The sequence below is a fragment of the Mustela nivalis genome (assembly GCF_964662115.1).
Source record: "Mustela nivalis genome assembly, chromosome: 6".
Classification (NCBI taxonomy): domain Eukaryota; kingdom Metazoa; phylum Chordata; class Mammalia; order Carnivora; family Mustelidae; genus Mustela; species Mustela nivalis.
The window spans coordinates 46,657,674-46,671,578 of NC_139025.1; the positions used below are offsets into that span (position 1 = coordinate 46,657,674).

Genomic DNA, 13,905 nt, shown 5'->3' on the forward strand with positions numbered 1-13,905 from the left:
TTTGTTTTTTGGGGTGTTGAGTTTGAGAAGTTCTCTGTAGCTCTTGGATACTAACCTTTTATCTGTAATGTCATTTGCAAATATTTTCTTCCATTCCATGGGTTGCCTGTTAGTTTTGTTGACTGTTCCTTTGCTGTGAAGAAGCTTTTTATCTTGATGAAGCCCTAGAAGTTCATGATTGTTTTTGTTTCCCTTGCCTTTAGAGAATATCTTGAAATAAGTCACTGTGCCCAATGTTGAAGAAGTTACTGTCTATGTTCTCCTCTAGGATTCTGAGGGATTCTTGTCCCACATTGAGCTCTTTTATCCATTTTGAGTTTCTTTGTGTATCATGTAAGAGAATGATCCAGTTTCATTCTTCTGCATATGACTGTCCAATTTTCCCAACACCAGTTATTGAAGAGACTGTCTTTTTTCCATTGGACAGTCTTTCCTGCGTTTCCAAAGATTAGATAACCATAGAGTTGAGGGTTCACTTCTGGGTTCTGTATTCTGTTCCACTGATCTATGTGTCTGTTTTCATGCCAATACCATGCTATCTTGATGATCACAGCCTTGTAATATAGCTTGAAGTAAGGCTTTGTGATGACCCCAGCTTTGGTTTTCTTTTTCAACACTCCCCTGGCAATTCAGGGTCTTTTCTGGTTCTATACAAATCTCAGGATTGTTTGTTCTAGCTCTGTGAAAAATGTCAAAGGTATTTTGATAGAAATTACACTGAAAGTCTAGATTGCTCTGGGCAGCATAGACATTTTCACAATGTTTATTCTTTCAATCCATGAGCATGGAATGTTTTTACATTTCTTTGTGTCTTCCTCAATTTCTTTCATAAGCATTCTGTAGTTTCTGAAGTATAGACCCTTTTCTTCCTTGGTTAGGTTTATCCCTAGGTATCTTATGGTTTTTGGTGTGATCGTAAATGGAATTGATTCCTTAATTCCTCTTTCTTCCGTTACATATATAATGCAACTGATTTCGGTGCATTGATTTTATATCCTGCTATATTGCTGAGTTGCTGTATGAGTTCTAGTAATTTGAGGGTGGAAACTTTTGGGTTTTCCACATAAAGTATCATGTCATCTGCAAAGAGAGAGAGAGTTTTACTTCTTTGTCAGTTTGAATGCCTTTTACTTCTTTTTGTTCTCTGACTGCTGAGGATAGTTCTTCTAGTACTATGTTGAACAAAAGTGGTGAGAATGGGCATCTCTGTCATGTTCCTCACCCTAAAAAAAAAGCTCTCAGTTTTTCCCCATTAAGAATGATATGCACTCTGGACTTTTCATAGATGGCTTTTATGATATTGAGGTATGTTTCCTCTATCCCTATACTTTGAAGAGTTTTAGTCAGGAAAAGATGCTGTATTTTGTCAAATGCTTTTTCTGCATCAACTGAGAGGATCATATGGTTCCTGTCTTTTCTTTTATTAATGTGTTCTATCATGTTGATTGATTTCCAAATGTTGAACCACCCTTGCATCCTGGGAATAAATCCCACCTGGTTGTGGTGGATAATCCTTTTAATATACTGTTGGATCCTCCTGGCTAGGATCTTTCTGAGTATTTTGCGATCCATATTGATCAGGGATATTGGTTGTAATACTCCTTTTTGAAGGGGTCTTTGTGTGGTTTTGGGATCAGGGTAATGTTGGCCTCATAGAATGAATTTGGAAGTTTTCCATCCATTTCTGTTTTTGCAACAGCTTCTGTAGAGTAAGTATTATTGCTTCTTTAAATATTTGGTACAATTCTCCTGGTCCATCTTGTCCTGGACTCTTGTTTTGGGGGAGGTTTCTGATTACTGCTTCAATTTCTTTAGTGGTTGTTGGCCTATTTAGATTTTCTATTTCTTCTTTTTTCAGTTTTGGTAGCTTATAAATTTCCAGGAATGCATCCATTTCTTCCAGATTGCCTAGTTTGTTGGCACATATCTGCTGGTAATATGATCTAACAATTGTCTCTATTTCCTTGGTGGTAGTCATGATCTCTCCCTTTTCATTCATAATTTTCTTGATTTAGGTCCTTTCCCTTTAGTTTTGGATAAGTCTGGCCAGATGCTTATCAGTCTTATTAATTCTTGAATCAACTTCTAGTCTTGTTGATCTGTTCTACTGTTTTTTTTTTTTTTGTTGTTGTTGTTGTTCCTATTCACTGATTTCTGCTCCATGCTTTATTATTTCTCTTCTCCTGCTTGGCTTAGGTTTTATCTGTTGTTCTTTCTCCAGGTCTTTTAGGTGTAATGTTAGCTTGTGCATTTGGGATTTTTCTCTTTTCTTGAGGGAGGCTTGTATGGGTTTGTATTTCGATGTTGGGACCATCTTTACAGTATCCCATAGATTTTGGACCAGTATGTTTTCATTCTCATTAGTCTCAATGAATTGTTTGTTATTCTTTAATTTCCTGATGACCCAAACATTCTTTAGCAGGGTATACTTTAACTTCCAAGTGTTTGAGTTCCTTCCAAACTTCTTGTTGTTGAGTTCCAGTTTCAAAGAATTGTGGTCTGAAAATATGCAGGAAATAATCTCAATCTTTTGGAATTGGTTGAGTCCTGATTTGTGACCCAGTATGTGGTCTACTCTGGAGAAAGTCCATGTGCACTCATGAAGAATAAGTATTCTGTTGTTTCAGGATGGAATGTTCTGTATATATCTATGAAGTCCATCTGGTCCAATGCATCATTCAAAGCTCTTGTTTCTTTGTTGATCTGCTTGGATGATCTGTCCATTGCTGTGACTGGAATATTGAGGTCTCCTACTATTAATATATTATTATCAAAATGTTTCTTTATTTTGGTTACTAATTGGTTTATATATTTGGCTGCTCCCATGTTGGGGTCATAGGTATTTACAATTGTTAGATTTTCTTGTTGGACAGACCATTTAAGTATGATATAGTGCCCCTCTACATTCTTACTATAGTCTTTGATTTAAAATCTAATTCACCTGAAATGAGGATTGCTACCCCAGCTTTCTTTTGAGCTCATTAGTAAATGGTTCTCCATCCCCTTGCTTTTAATCTGGAGGCATCTTTAGGTTTAAAATGAGACTTCTGTAGATGGCGTATGGATGGGCCCTTGTTTTTTATCCAGTCTGAATCCCTGTGTCTTTTCATGGGAGCATTCAGCCCATTTACATTCAGAGTAATTATTGAAAGATAGAATTTAGGGCCATTGTATTGCCTGTAAAGTTCCTGTTTCTATACATTTTCCTTCTGGTCTATGTGACTCTTGCAGTCTCTCTTTCCTTACAGAATGCCTCTTCATATTTCTTGCAGAGCAGGCTTGGTGGTCATGTATTCTTTCAGTTTCTGCCTGTCCTGAAAGCTCTTTATCTCTCTATCCATTCTGAATGACAGCCTTGCTTGATAAAGTATTCTTGGCTGCATTATTTTTTAAGATTTTTTTTTAAAAATTTATTTATTTGACAGAGAGAGAGATCACAAGTAGGCAGAGAGGCAGGCAGAGAGAGAGGGGGAAGCAGGCTCCCTGCTGAACAGAGAGCCCAATGCGGGCCTCGATCCCAGGACCCTGAGATCATGACCTAACCCACTGAGCCACGCAGGCACCCCTGTACATTCTTTTCATTTAGCACCTTGAATATGTCCTGGCAGCCCTTTCTGGGTTGCCAGCTTTCTGTGGACAGGTCTGACATTATTCTGATATTCCTCCCTCCATATGTAAGGAACCTCCTCTGCCTGGGTATTCCCAGGACTACTTCCTTTGTTGTAAAATTTGCAAGTTTCACTATTATATGTTGGGGTATTGATCTATTTTTATTGATTTTGGGAGAGATCCTCTCTATCTCTTGAACTCGAATGCTTGTTTCCTTCCCAGATTAGGGAAGTTCTCAGCTATGATTTGCTGAAATATACCTTCTAACCACCCCCCCACCTCCTTGGGGATTCCAGTAATTCTGAGATTGGAACATTGCATGGTATCATTAATCTCTCCAAACCTCTTCTCACTTACTACTAGTAGCCTATCTCTGTTTTCCTCAACTGCCTTCCTTTCCATCAGCTTATCATCTAGATCACTAATTCTCTCTTCTGCCTCATTTACCCTGGCTGTTACAGTATCCAGTTTAGACTGCATCTCATTCATAGCATTTTTAAATTCAGCCTGATTGATCTCATTTCTGCTCTTAGAATTTCTATATTGTCACTAATGCTTTTTTTTCAAGCCTAGCTAGTGACATTATGATTACTCTCCTGAATTCTATGTCTGACATCTTCCTTATATCCATATCCATTGTTCTGTGACAGAGGACATTGTCTCTGCTTATTTTCTTTGTTGAGAGTTCCTACTCCTAATCATTCTGTTGAGGGATGGTTGAGTGAATAAGCAGAGTCCAAAATATCAACCATGACCCAAGTAAGATTCACCCTAGCAAAATCCAGAGTGGTCTGAAGCTACTACCAAAAAAAAAAAAAAAAAAAAAAAAAAACAAAGCCAAAATAAAGCACAAGTATAAGATTTTAAAAATTTCAAATTTTTTAAGAAGGTAGGGAGGGATTGGGAGGACATCTCTCAGTGTTGACAAATCAGGATGTTTCAGTTGTCCCTGGGTGTATTTTGGTCTGTGTTAAAGGACACTACGTCCCAAAATTATAAGGAAAGTAACACTTGTGTGTGTGTGTGTATGTATACATATATGTATACATACATATACATATATGTATACATACACACACACACAGAGAGAGAGAGTGGTAAAATTGAATAGTGAAAAGACTACAACATGGCATATATCTATAAAAAATATAGATGTGAAAAAATACAAGTTAAAAAGCTACTACAAAATATAAGTTGATATAATAAGCAAGTAGTTGAAATGAGAAGATAAAAAGAAAAAAAAACAGAGGAAAAAGCATAAGAAAAGGAAAAAATAAAAAGAAAAGGAGAATTTAATCTGAAAAATAAACAAGTCATGAGGTGACACCTGGAACTCTCTATATAATTTTCCCCTGGTGTTGGGATTTTACAGTCTATGGGATCCATAGGATTGTCATCCACCTGTTCTTCCAGCTTTTCTTCTGGGGAAGGGTCTTGCTGGGCTGTTTCTCAGATAACCCTGCCTGTGCAAAGTTGCCCTGCTGCCTGTCAGGGGGATGGATTATGCGGAAACTGGTCTTCTGTGTGACTTTTGTTACCTGGGGACTTTTTACTCCTCTTTAGAGGACAGAGCAAAAATGGCCACATCCAAACCTCTGGCTCAGAGCAGAAAAATCATAGTCTGCCCTTTAATAAAGCCTCCAGGGCAAACAGTCTCCGCTTCTGCATTCACCACTGAAAACCACAGCCGACCCCTGTGTGTGCCCACAGCAACTCTCTCAGAGGTAGTCCCAGGCGCCCAGGAGTGACACTACCCTTTGTGCTTCCAAAATTGTGAGCAGCCGCAGGCTCACGGGAACACCCGAAGCTCCTGGACCATGTCTGTGCACCACTGTAAAACCTTTCTGGGCTGCCACCACTTTGCAAGTTTTTGCCAGGTCCCAGGTGCAGGATGAAGATTTTTTTCAGGCTGCCCAAGAGAAGAGCAATTATCGACAGGCCCAGTTTGAGGTTTATGGCGATCTGAGCTGAGTCCCTTCCTGGGCTGGCTGACCATAACCCTTCCTGGCTCCATGGCATACATACTTTACTGGTTCAGGGACCCCCGTTTCGCTCTGCGGCTCCTTGTATCCCAAGTCCACAATGTCATTTCCAGAGCCCCTTTCAGAGAGACGTCTCTGGGTAGATTCCTAAGCGTTCCAATTTTGTGCTGTGATGTAATATCACATTCCAGGAGCCAGCTTATGCATGCTCCCTCCCCGTTCTGTTTATCTTCTGATATCTCCTGGGAGATTCATTACTCTACACATCCTACACATACAGAAAGAGGTTGCTTTTCTGCTTCTAGAGATCCATATATATATATATATACACATATATATGTATATATATATACATACATGTATATATATACACACACACACACATACATATACACTTACATTTCAGGCTGATTTCATGGGTGTTTAAGATGGTTTGGTAGATATCCAGCTAAATTCAGAGGACAAGCTGAAACAGGGTCCCCTACTGGTTTGCCATCTTGCCTCCTCCCTTTGCGGATCCTGGCTTTTTATTTCATCCATTACACTGCACCTAACACAGGGAATAAGACTCGTGAACAAGCTATCCCCAAATAGAAAAGTTTTACAGACCATTTCTACCTCTGGATTCCATGAGAAGGGGTCCTACCTTCTGCTCCTTTATCTAGGAGCCCAGAGAGCTACTAATAATATTTCTTATGATACCTGAGAAGGTTTTTCCCTGTCAGTCAAAGTGCCAGAAAAAAAGTTCTCAGTCTCCTACCATGCCTATCATCTGATGCCTTTGTTGTGGTCTAGGTATAGAGAGATAGAGGAATAGTTCTGAGGAAGCTGTGGCTCTTCATTTTGTTCTTGGTTCCAAATGGCTTTGTGGCAAAACTGGGTTATAAGAAAGAGATTATGCATCTTAATTATGGTCTTAAAATTTAAATCCAACAAACAGTTGAGAACGTTTAGAGTGAACTCAGAGCTAGCAGGCCAGAAGTAACCCAAGGACTGTCCAAAGCCAAACCCAGCTCTTGTTGCCATTGGCATCACCAGAGACACATTTCAGGCCCCAAAGTGGATCCTTGATCAGATTTGCCCTGGCAGGTGGACCCCCTAGTCAATTAACCACACATGAAAGTAAAAAATTCTCACCTTTTCCTCTGTGGAGCCCAGCCTTACCAGGATACCAAAAACAAAAACAAAAACAAAAACAAAAAGCAAAACCATTAAATAAGCTGACAGCTTTTTTTTTTTTTTTTTTTTAACGTTTCAGGGGATAGTTATTAGATTATGATTCTATGTAAGTAATATTAGGGCTTTCAGAAATGTTTGCATCCTTGATTTTTTCCCCCTGTTATCATCTTCCTCTCTATTGGGAACTTCCACTCAACAAGACTATATACTAAGTGTGAGAAAGTCTAGCTCATGTAAAAGCTGTGCTAATAAAATAAATAAATAGGGGTGCCTGGGTGGCTCAGTGGGTTAAGCCTCAGCCTTCGGCTCAGGTCATGATCTCAGGGTCCTGGGATCGAGTCCTGCATCAGGCCCTCTGCTCAGCAGGGAGCCTGCTTCCCTCTCTCTCTCTGCCTGCCTCTCTGTCTACTTGTGATCTCTATCAAATAAATAAATAAAATCTCTTTTTAAATAAATAAATAAATAAATAAATAAATAAATAAATGTTTTGTAGCTAGGGGGTGCCTTCTGTATATTCCTAACATTAAAGAAAACACACTAGATTATCTTTAAAGTTGTGAGCTCTAAAATTCTGGACTGCATGTATGGTTATAACATTTTAAGTACTTGTGCTCCATCTAGAGGAGCAATATAGAAAAATCAGTCTGTCAGCTTTTGTCAAGAGTTTTGACATTAAATTCTGGTGTAATTTATTTTTTGTAAAGATTTTATTTATTTATTTGAGGGGAAAGGGGCAGAGAGAGAAGCCGACACACCCCCCTCCCCCGAGGAGGGAGCCTGACTCAGAGCTCCATCCCTGGACTCCAGGATCACGACCTGAGCCAAAGATAGAGGCTTAACTGACTGAACCACCTAGGTGCCCCTCTGATGTCATTTATATGAGAAAGAACCCATTTGGAAATAGTCAGAAAAACCTAGTTTCAATTAACTATAAGTTTTAAATTATAAAAGTAATAATTTTCCATAATTATATCACTCTAATGTTTGTTTTCAACTTGAAATATATCCTTCCAGTTTTGACTGCAATACACTGAAAATGTTGGATCCTGTTTTTCTCTCTTACTGTATTTTGTATGTAGTATCACTGTAACCATGATTCCTTGCTGGTTGTTTCCATTATTTGACAATAACTACACGTAACATCCTTCTTGCATGTAACATTTCCACATGTGGGATTCTGTTCTAGTACTGAATGTTAGACATGAAAGCACTGAATCAAATAATATGATCTTTTTTTGAAATGATAGTACATACTTTCATATCACTTTCTAAGAGGGTTATACCAACTTGTATATTATCATTAATGTATGAAAATACCAATTCCAGGAACCCTCTCAGCCCTGGGTATTAGATGTTTTATTTAGTAAATGTTATTAAGATGTTTTCGAATGTTACCTTATGGTTTCAATTTGCATTGCTTTGACTTTTGGTGAGGTTGAGCATTTTTCCCAGATTAAGAGTTTTATTTCATCTTTGGAGAATTTCTGTTCACATTCTTAAAGATTTGTCTTTTGGGGATGTAACATTTTCTTATTCTGTGAGCTCTCACTGTTAATACTACCACCTCTACTAACTAGCTACCATTTGTTTAGCAGGTATAATACGTCAAAGACTGTGCTCACAGCTTTATGTATATTTTTAATCCTTGTCACACCCTGCAAGGAAGAAGGAAATTGAGTCTCAGAAGAGCTACATAGCTTACTTAAGGCCATGTGACCTTTGAGAGGTTATTTTTCTACTATAGCTTCTGCCTCATGTAAAAATAGATCTTAATTTTCTAATGAAGATATTAACCCTTTGTTATACTTTCCCTAGGCTTATTAGCACTTTTATTTTAGCTATTGTTTGGACATAACAGAAGTAGCATCTAATACTGTAAACCGTAAATTCTTTTCAAAGCCAAACCTATCGGGGCTTTAATTGGTAGTACAGAATGGCCATTTAAAGTGATAAAAAGATAGGACATGCTTGTATTTCTCCAAAGACAAATTAGGGCCTCACTTCAAATTGTTAAACAATTATTTGCCTATCATATATTGACTAATCTTTCTTTTCTTCATTGATTTATGATGCATTTTTTGTCATTTGATAGTAAGATCTATATTTGGACCTGTTTTGTTGATCTAGTTATCCTTTGTACAAATACTATATTGTCTTAATTACCTTATCTTTGTAAGACGATTAAAACAGGATAGAACTAATCCTCCCACAACTCTTTTTTTTTTTTCAGAATTTCTTCCCTTTTTATTTTCCAAATAAACTTTCAGATCATTTTGTCAATGTAGGCAAAAACATATTTTTCTTTTATTTTTTATTTTATTTTATTTTTTCATTAACATATAATATATTATTTGTTTCAGGGGTACAGGTCTGTGATTCATCAGTCTTACCATATTTTTCTTTTAAAGAAGGAACTCAAAGCAATAGAGATTTTGATTGGGTTACATTAAACTCACAAATCAAATTCAGACATAGTTATTTTCATGTTCAGTCATCTTAATCAGGAATAAATATCTGGCCAATTTCCAAGTCATTCATATATACAAAGATAGATATCTATCTATCTATTTATCTATCTATATATTTTTAATTTGAGAGAGAGTGAGCAAGAGAGAGCAGGAGTGAGGTGGGTAGGGACAGAGGAAGAGGGAGAAACAGACTTCCTGCTGAGCAGGGAGCCCTATGTGAGGCTCGAGGCTCGATCCCAGGACTCCAGGACCATGACTTAAGCCAAAGGGAGACAACTGACTGAGCCGCCCAGGTGCCTCTATATATGTGTGTGTGTGTGTATTTATATTTATATATTTTAAGATTTTATTTATTTATTTATTATTTATTTATTTAACAGACAAAGACACAGCGAGAGAGGGAACACAAGCAGGTGGGTGGGAGAGGGAGAAGCAGACTCCTGGAGGAGCAGGAAGCCTCATCCAGGACTCAACCCCAGTACCCGGAGACCATGATCCAACCCAAAGGCAGACACTTAATAACTGAGCTACCCAGGCGCCCCTATTTTATATTTTTAATATAATTTGTATTTGCCTCTTCAATGCGTCACAATATACCTTGTTAAGATTATTCTCAAACATTATGTGTGTTTTAATTGCCATTGCAAACAGGACCCATTTTGTTTGTTTTTGTACAGGTTGCTGTTAGTATAGAAAAATGTTATTGATTTTTTATATATTTTATATTAAGCCATATTTATAAACTCATTCATTTTAACAGCTTGCCAGATGATTCTTTTATATATATATATAGATAGATAGATACACACACACATATATATAATTTTTTTAAGATTTTATTTATTTGAGAGAGAGCACACAAGCGAGGGAAGAGAAAGTGTGAGAGGGAGAAGCAGACTCCCTGCTGTGCAGGGAACCCGATGTGGAGCTCCATCCCAGGATCCTGGGATCATGACCTGAGCTGAAGGCTGATGCTTAACCAACTGAGCCACCTGGGTGGCCCCTTTTGTATTTTCTAGAAACAAATAATATTAGTTAAGAATGATGCTTTTCCTTCTTATAAAATTCTGTGTAGGAAAGAATTAACATAGTAGGTCTGAGTCAGCTATCTTGGAAGACCTGCTTACAGGGTTAGCCTGTGGCTGGTTCCTGGGAACTTGGATTTGAAAAGGGTTCCCACTGTTCCCTAAGTGATAAGGGTTGTTTACTGTGCCTACACTGTTTGTACAAGCAATATTGGTTTGTGCTGAACACCTGCTTTCCCTGTAGGAGTCTGAAATTTTGATATGTACCAGGCAGAGGCTGCCTATGTGCGCAACTCCCAATAAAATGCTTGGACACAGATCCCTAATGAGCATCCCTGGAGGACAATACTTCACCAGTACTGTCTGAAGGGATGAAACATGTCTGTGTATTTCCACTGGAGAGGACTCTAGGATGCTTGTGCTTGGTTATCTCTGGACTTCACTCCATATGCTTTCTCCCATTGTTTATTTGCTTTGTATCCTTTCACTCTAAGAAATCATTGCCACGAGCACAACTATATGTTGAGTCTTGTGAATCCTTGTAGAGAATCCTCAAAACTGAGGGTAGTCTTGGAGGCCCCCAAATTTGTAATGCTTATCTCTTCCCGGTAATGTTTTTGTCAAGTGTTGGTATCAACATAAATGGACCTGTTCTGCCTGCCTTCAGAGCAGAAAGGTTTGGACCTTCCTGACTTCATCTCCTGCCATTCCTCTCAAATGCCTATGCCCCAGAGCTCTGGGGGAGAGGAGCAGGCAGTGGTGGTCCAGTGGAGACCTTGAAAATGACAGCTGCCTAATGGTAGCCTACAGTTGCTACATTTCTCCTTTATCTTTTTTTTTTTTAAGATTTTATTTATTTATTTATTTGACAGAGATCACAAGTAAGCAGAGAGGCAGGCAGAGAGGGGTGGGGGGAAGCAGGCTCCCCGCTGAGCAGAAAGCCTGATGTGGGGCTAGATCCCAGGACCCCGAGATCATGACCTGAGCCGAAGGCAGAGGCTTAACCCACTGAGCCACCCAGGAGCCCCTCTCCTTTATCTTTAATTTTGTTTTGTGTTGTTTTCCCCATTAGTTAACTTTGTCTTTCTTACCTCTTTCTTCACTGCCAAAGAATCAGCTTTTAGTTTACTTACATATATATATTTTTAAAAGATTTTTTATTTACTTATTTGAGAGAGGGACATTGAGAGAGAGCATGAGCGAGGAGAAGGTTAGAGAGAGAAGCAGACTCCCCGTGGAGCTGGGAGCCTGATGCGGGACTCGATCCTGGGACTCCAGGATCATGACCTGAGCCGAAGGCAGTCATCCAACCAACTGAGCCACCCAGGCATCCTTACTTACATATATTTCTTATCCTTTATTTATCTTTGTCATTTTTAAATTCCACTTTGCTTAGGATTTGGATTCTTTTTCTAAAATTACAAATAATGCAATTCTTTTCTCCTTTGTAAATATTAAAATTATTTGTTGCTATAGATTTACCTTTAACATGCAGAACTGACTACATCCTATATATTTTTTTATATTAATGGATCTTGTTTTAATTATTTATTGAACTATTTTAGTGATCTCATTTAAGAGATTCCCTTCCTCTTCCCAGAGTTGTTTGAGAGCCTGAAAACTTCAAAAAGTCTTATTTTGGGGTGGTGCCTGGGTGGCTCAGTGGGTTAAGCCGCTGCCTTCGGCTCAGGTCATGATCTCAGAGTCCTGGGATCGAGCCCCGCATCAGGCTCTCTGCTCAGCAGGGAGCCTGCTTCCTCCTTCCTCCTCTCTCTCTGCCTGCTTGTGATCTCTCTCTGTCAAATAAATAAATAAAATCTTTAAAAAAAAAAAAAAAGTCTTATTTTGGGTAAGCAGGCTAGACTATTCAGGCTAATACTCCAGATGAAAACAACTAAAAAATGTGCAAGGATTTCAGAAGTCTGAAGAACATGAAAAAGATGGTAAGATAGGAAGGCTTTATCAGGCCAAAATCTAAATGAATATGGAAATTCAGAGGGGAAAAGCAGAACACAGATGTTGCTTTTGCCTCTGAGAATATCTGCCAACTAAAAAATCTTGATTTTTATTTTTTATGTCCTCTCAGGGTCCACAAGTTCAGAATTCAAGTCTAAATTCAAGTCTAAATTCTGGCAAAGATGGAGAGTATCATAGGAAACCTTCCCCCATAAGGCTAGGATCCCAAAAGGCTATTTCCTCAGATTAAGAATGAACCAGAAGTAAACCCTGTCTTTCCTTCTCTAATCCCCACCCCCAGAAAAATAAAAATACTTTGATGCTGAATAGTGCAGAGGGAGTAAATAAAAGAAAACCTAATCCTAGGGAAGTTACAAGCACATGCTGGTAGGGATTGTGGGTTTGTGACTCCAATTCACCTCACCCGGATGGTCCAAAAAAGCATTATGCCCTGATGGGTTTAAAGTAGTCTTGAACCAACCACAGGTACTTATCAAACACAGTTCCTCTCTGGAGGAAGAAGCCCCCATTTTAGGTGTCAGAAATCTTAGCAATATGGGCCGTTAGCATAATGATCAAGCTCACCAGGAAATGAGAATCAACAAAAACACCTACAATGGCTTCAGGTATCCTTCATTATTGAAATTCTCATTTTGAATTCTAAGAACCAAAAAGATCTGGATTACCTAGAATTTCCACACTGTACAAAATTTTGGCACACTCCAGCCAAAGTGCAGAACTCAAGAACTTAATAGATTCAGATGATGAAACTCTCATAAATCAATAAGCCAAAGACAGATAACTTCTTATAAAATGGGAAAAGACGGGCACAGAGCCTTTACAGAGGGCTAGTGGAAGGCCAATAAACATATGAAAGGCTGCATATCAGGAATATGCAAATTAAAACCACAATATGATACCACTGTGTGTTCCCAGAACAGCTAAAGTGAAATAGGCTATATGAAGAACTGATGAGCCTATGAATTGACTAGAATTTTCAAATACTGCAGTAGAAGTAGAAATTGATACAATCCATTTTGGAAGACTGCTTGGCAGTATTTACTAAGGATAAAACTTTATGACCTAGCGATTACGTCACAGTTACATCCTTAGTAGAAATGCATGCATGCGCTCTCCAAAGACATGCACTGGAATGTTTATTACCATTTGTAACGGCCCGGTTAGAAAGAACTCATATGTCCATCTACAACAGAATGATTTAATCTAATGTAGTAAATTCATGCTGTGGAATACTATATACACTTGAGTGATGAGAATGAACAAAACTATCCGAACAATATGGGTGGATTTCATAAACATAATGTTGAGTGAAAAATGCCAAGTATGGGGCACCTGGGTGGCTCAGTGGGTTAAAGCCTCTGCCTTTGGCTCAGGTCATGATGGTCCAGGGTCCTGGGATTGGGTCCCCCATTGGGCTCTCTGCTCAGCAGGGAGCCTGCTTCCCCCTCTCTCTCTGCTTGCCTCTGCCTACTTTTGATCTCTCTCTCTCAAATAAATAAACAAAATCTTTTTAAAAAAATGCCAAGTATATCCTGTGTGATCCTATTTATATGAAGTTCAAAAGCAGAGAAAGTTAATATATGATATCAGAAGTCAAGAAAGTGGTTACTTACCCTTTATGAGTGATGTTGGTAGCTAAAAAAAGAGTTTTGAGGGTCTAGGATT

General features: G+C 38.5%; 1 protein-coding gene across 1 annotated transcript in view; it reads right to left on the bottom strand.

The window, feature by feature from the left end:
* The window catches only part of PTGDR (prostaglandin D2 receptor), a 33,806-nt gene continuing 19,901 nt past the window's right edge, over nucleotides 1-13,905 (bottom strand). Inside the window, exon 3 of the mRNA XM_082735178.1 lies at nucleotides 1-6,141. The gene's annotated coding sequence lies outside the window, so the exon portion shown is untranslated. The remainder of the gene's footprint in view (nucleotides 6,142-13,905) is intronic.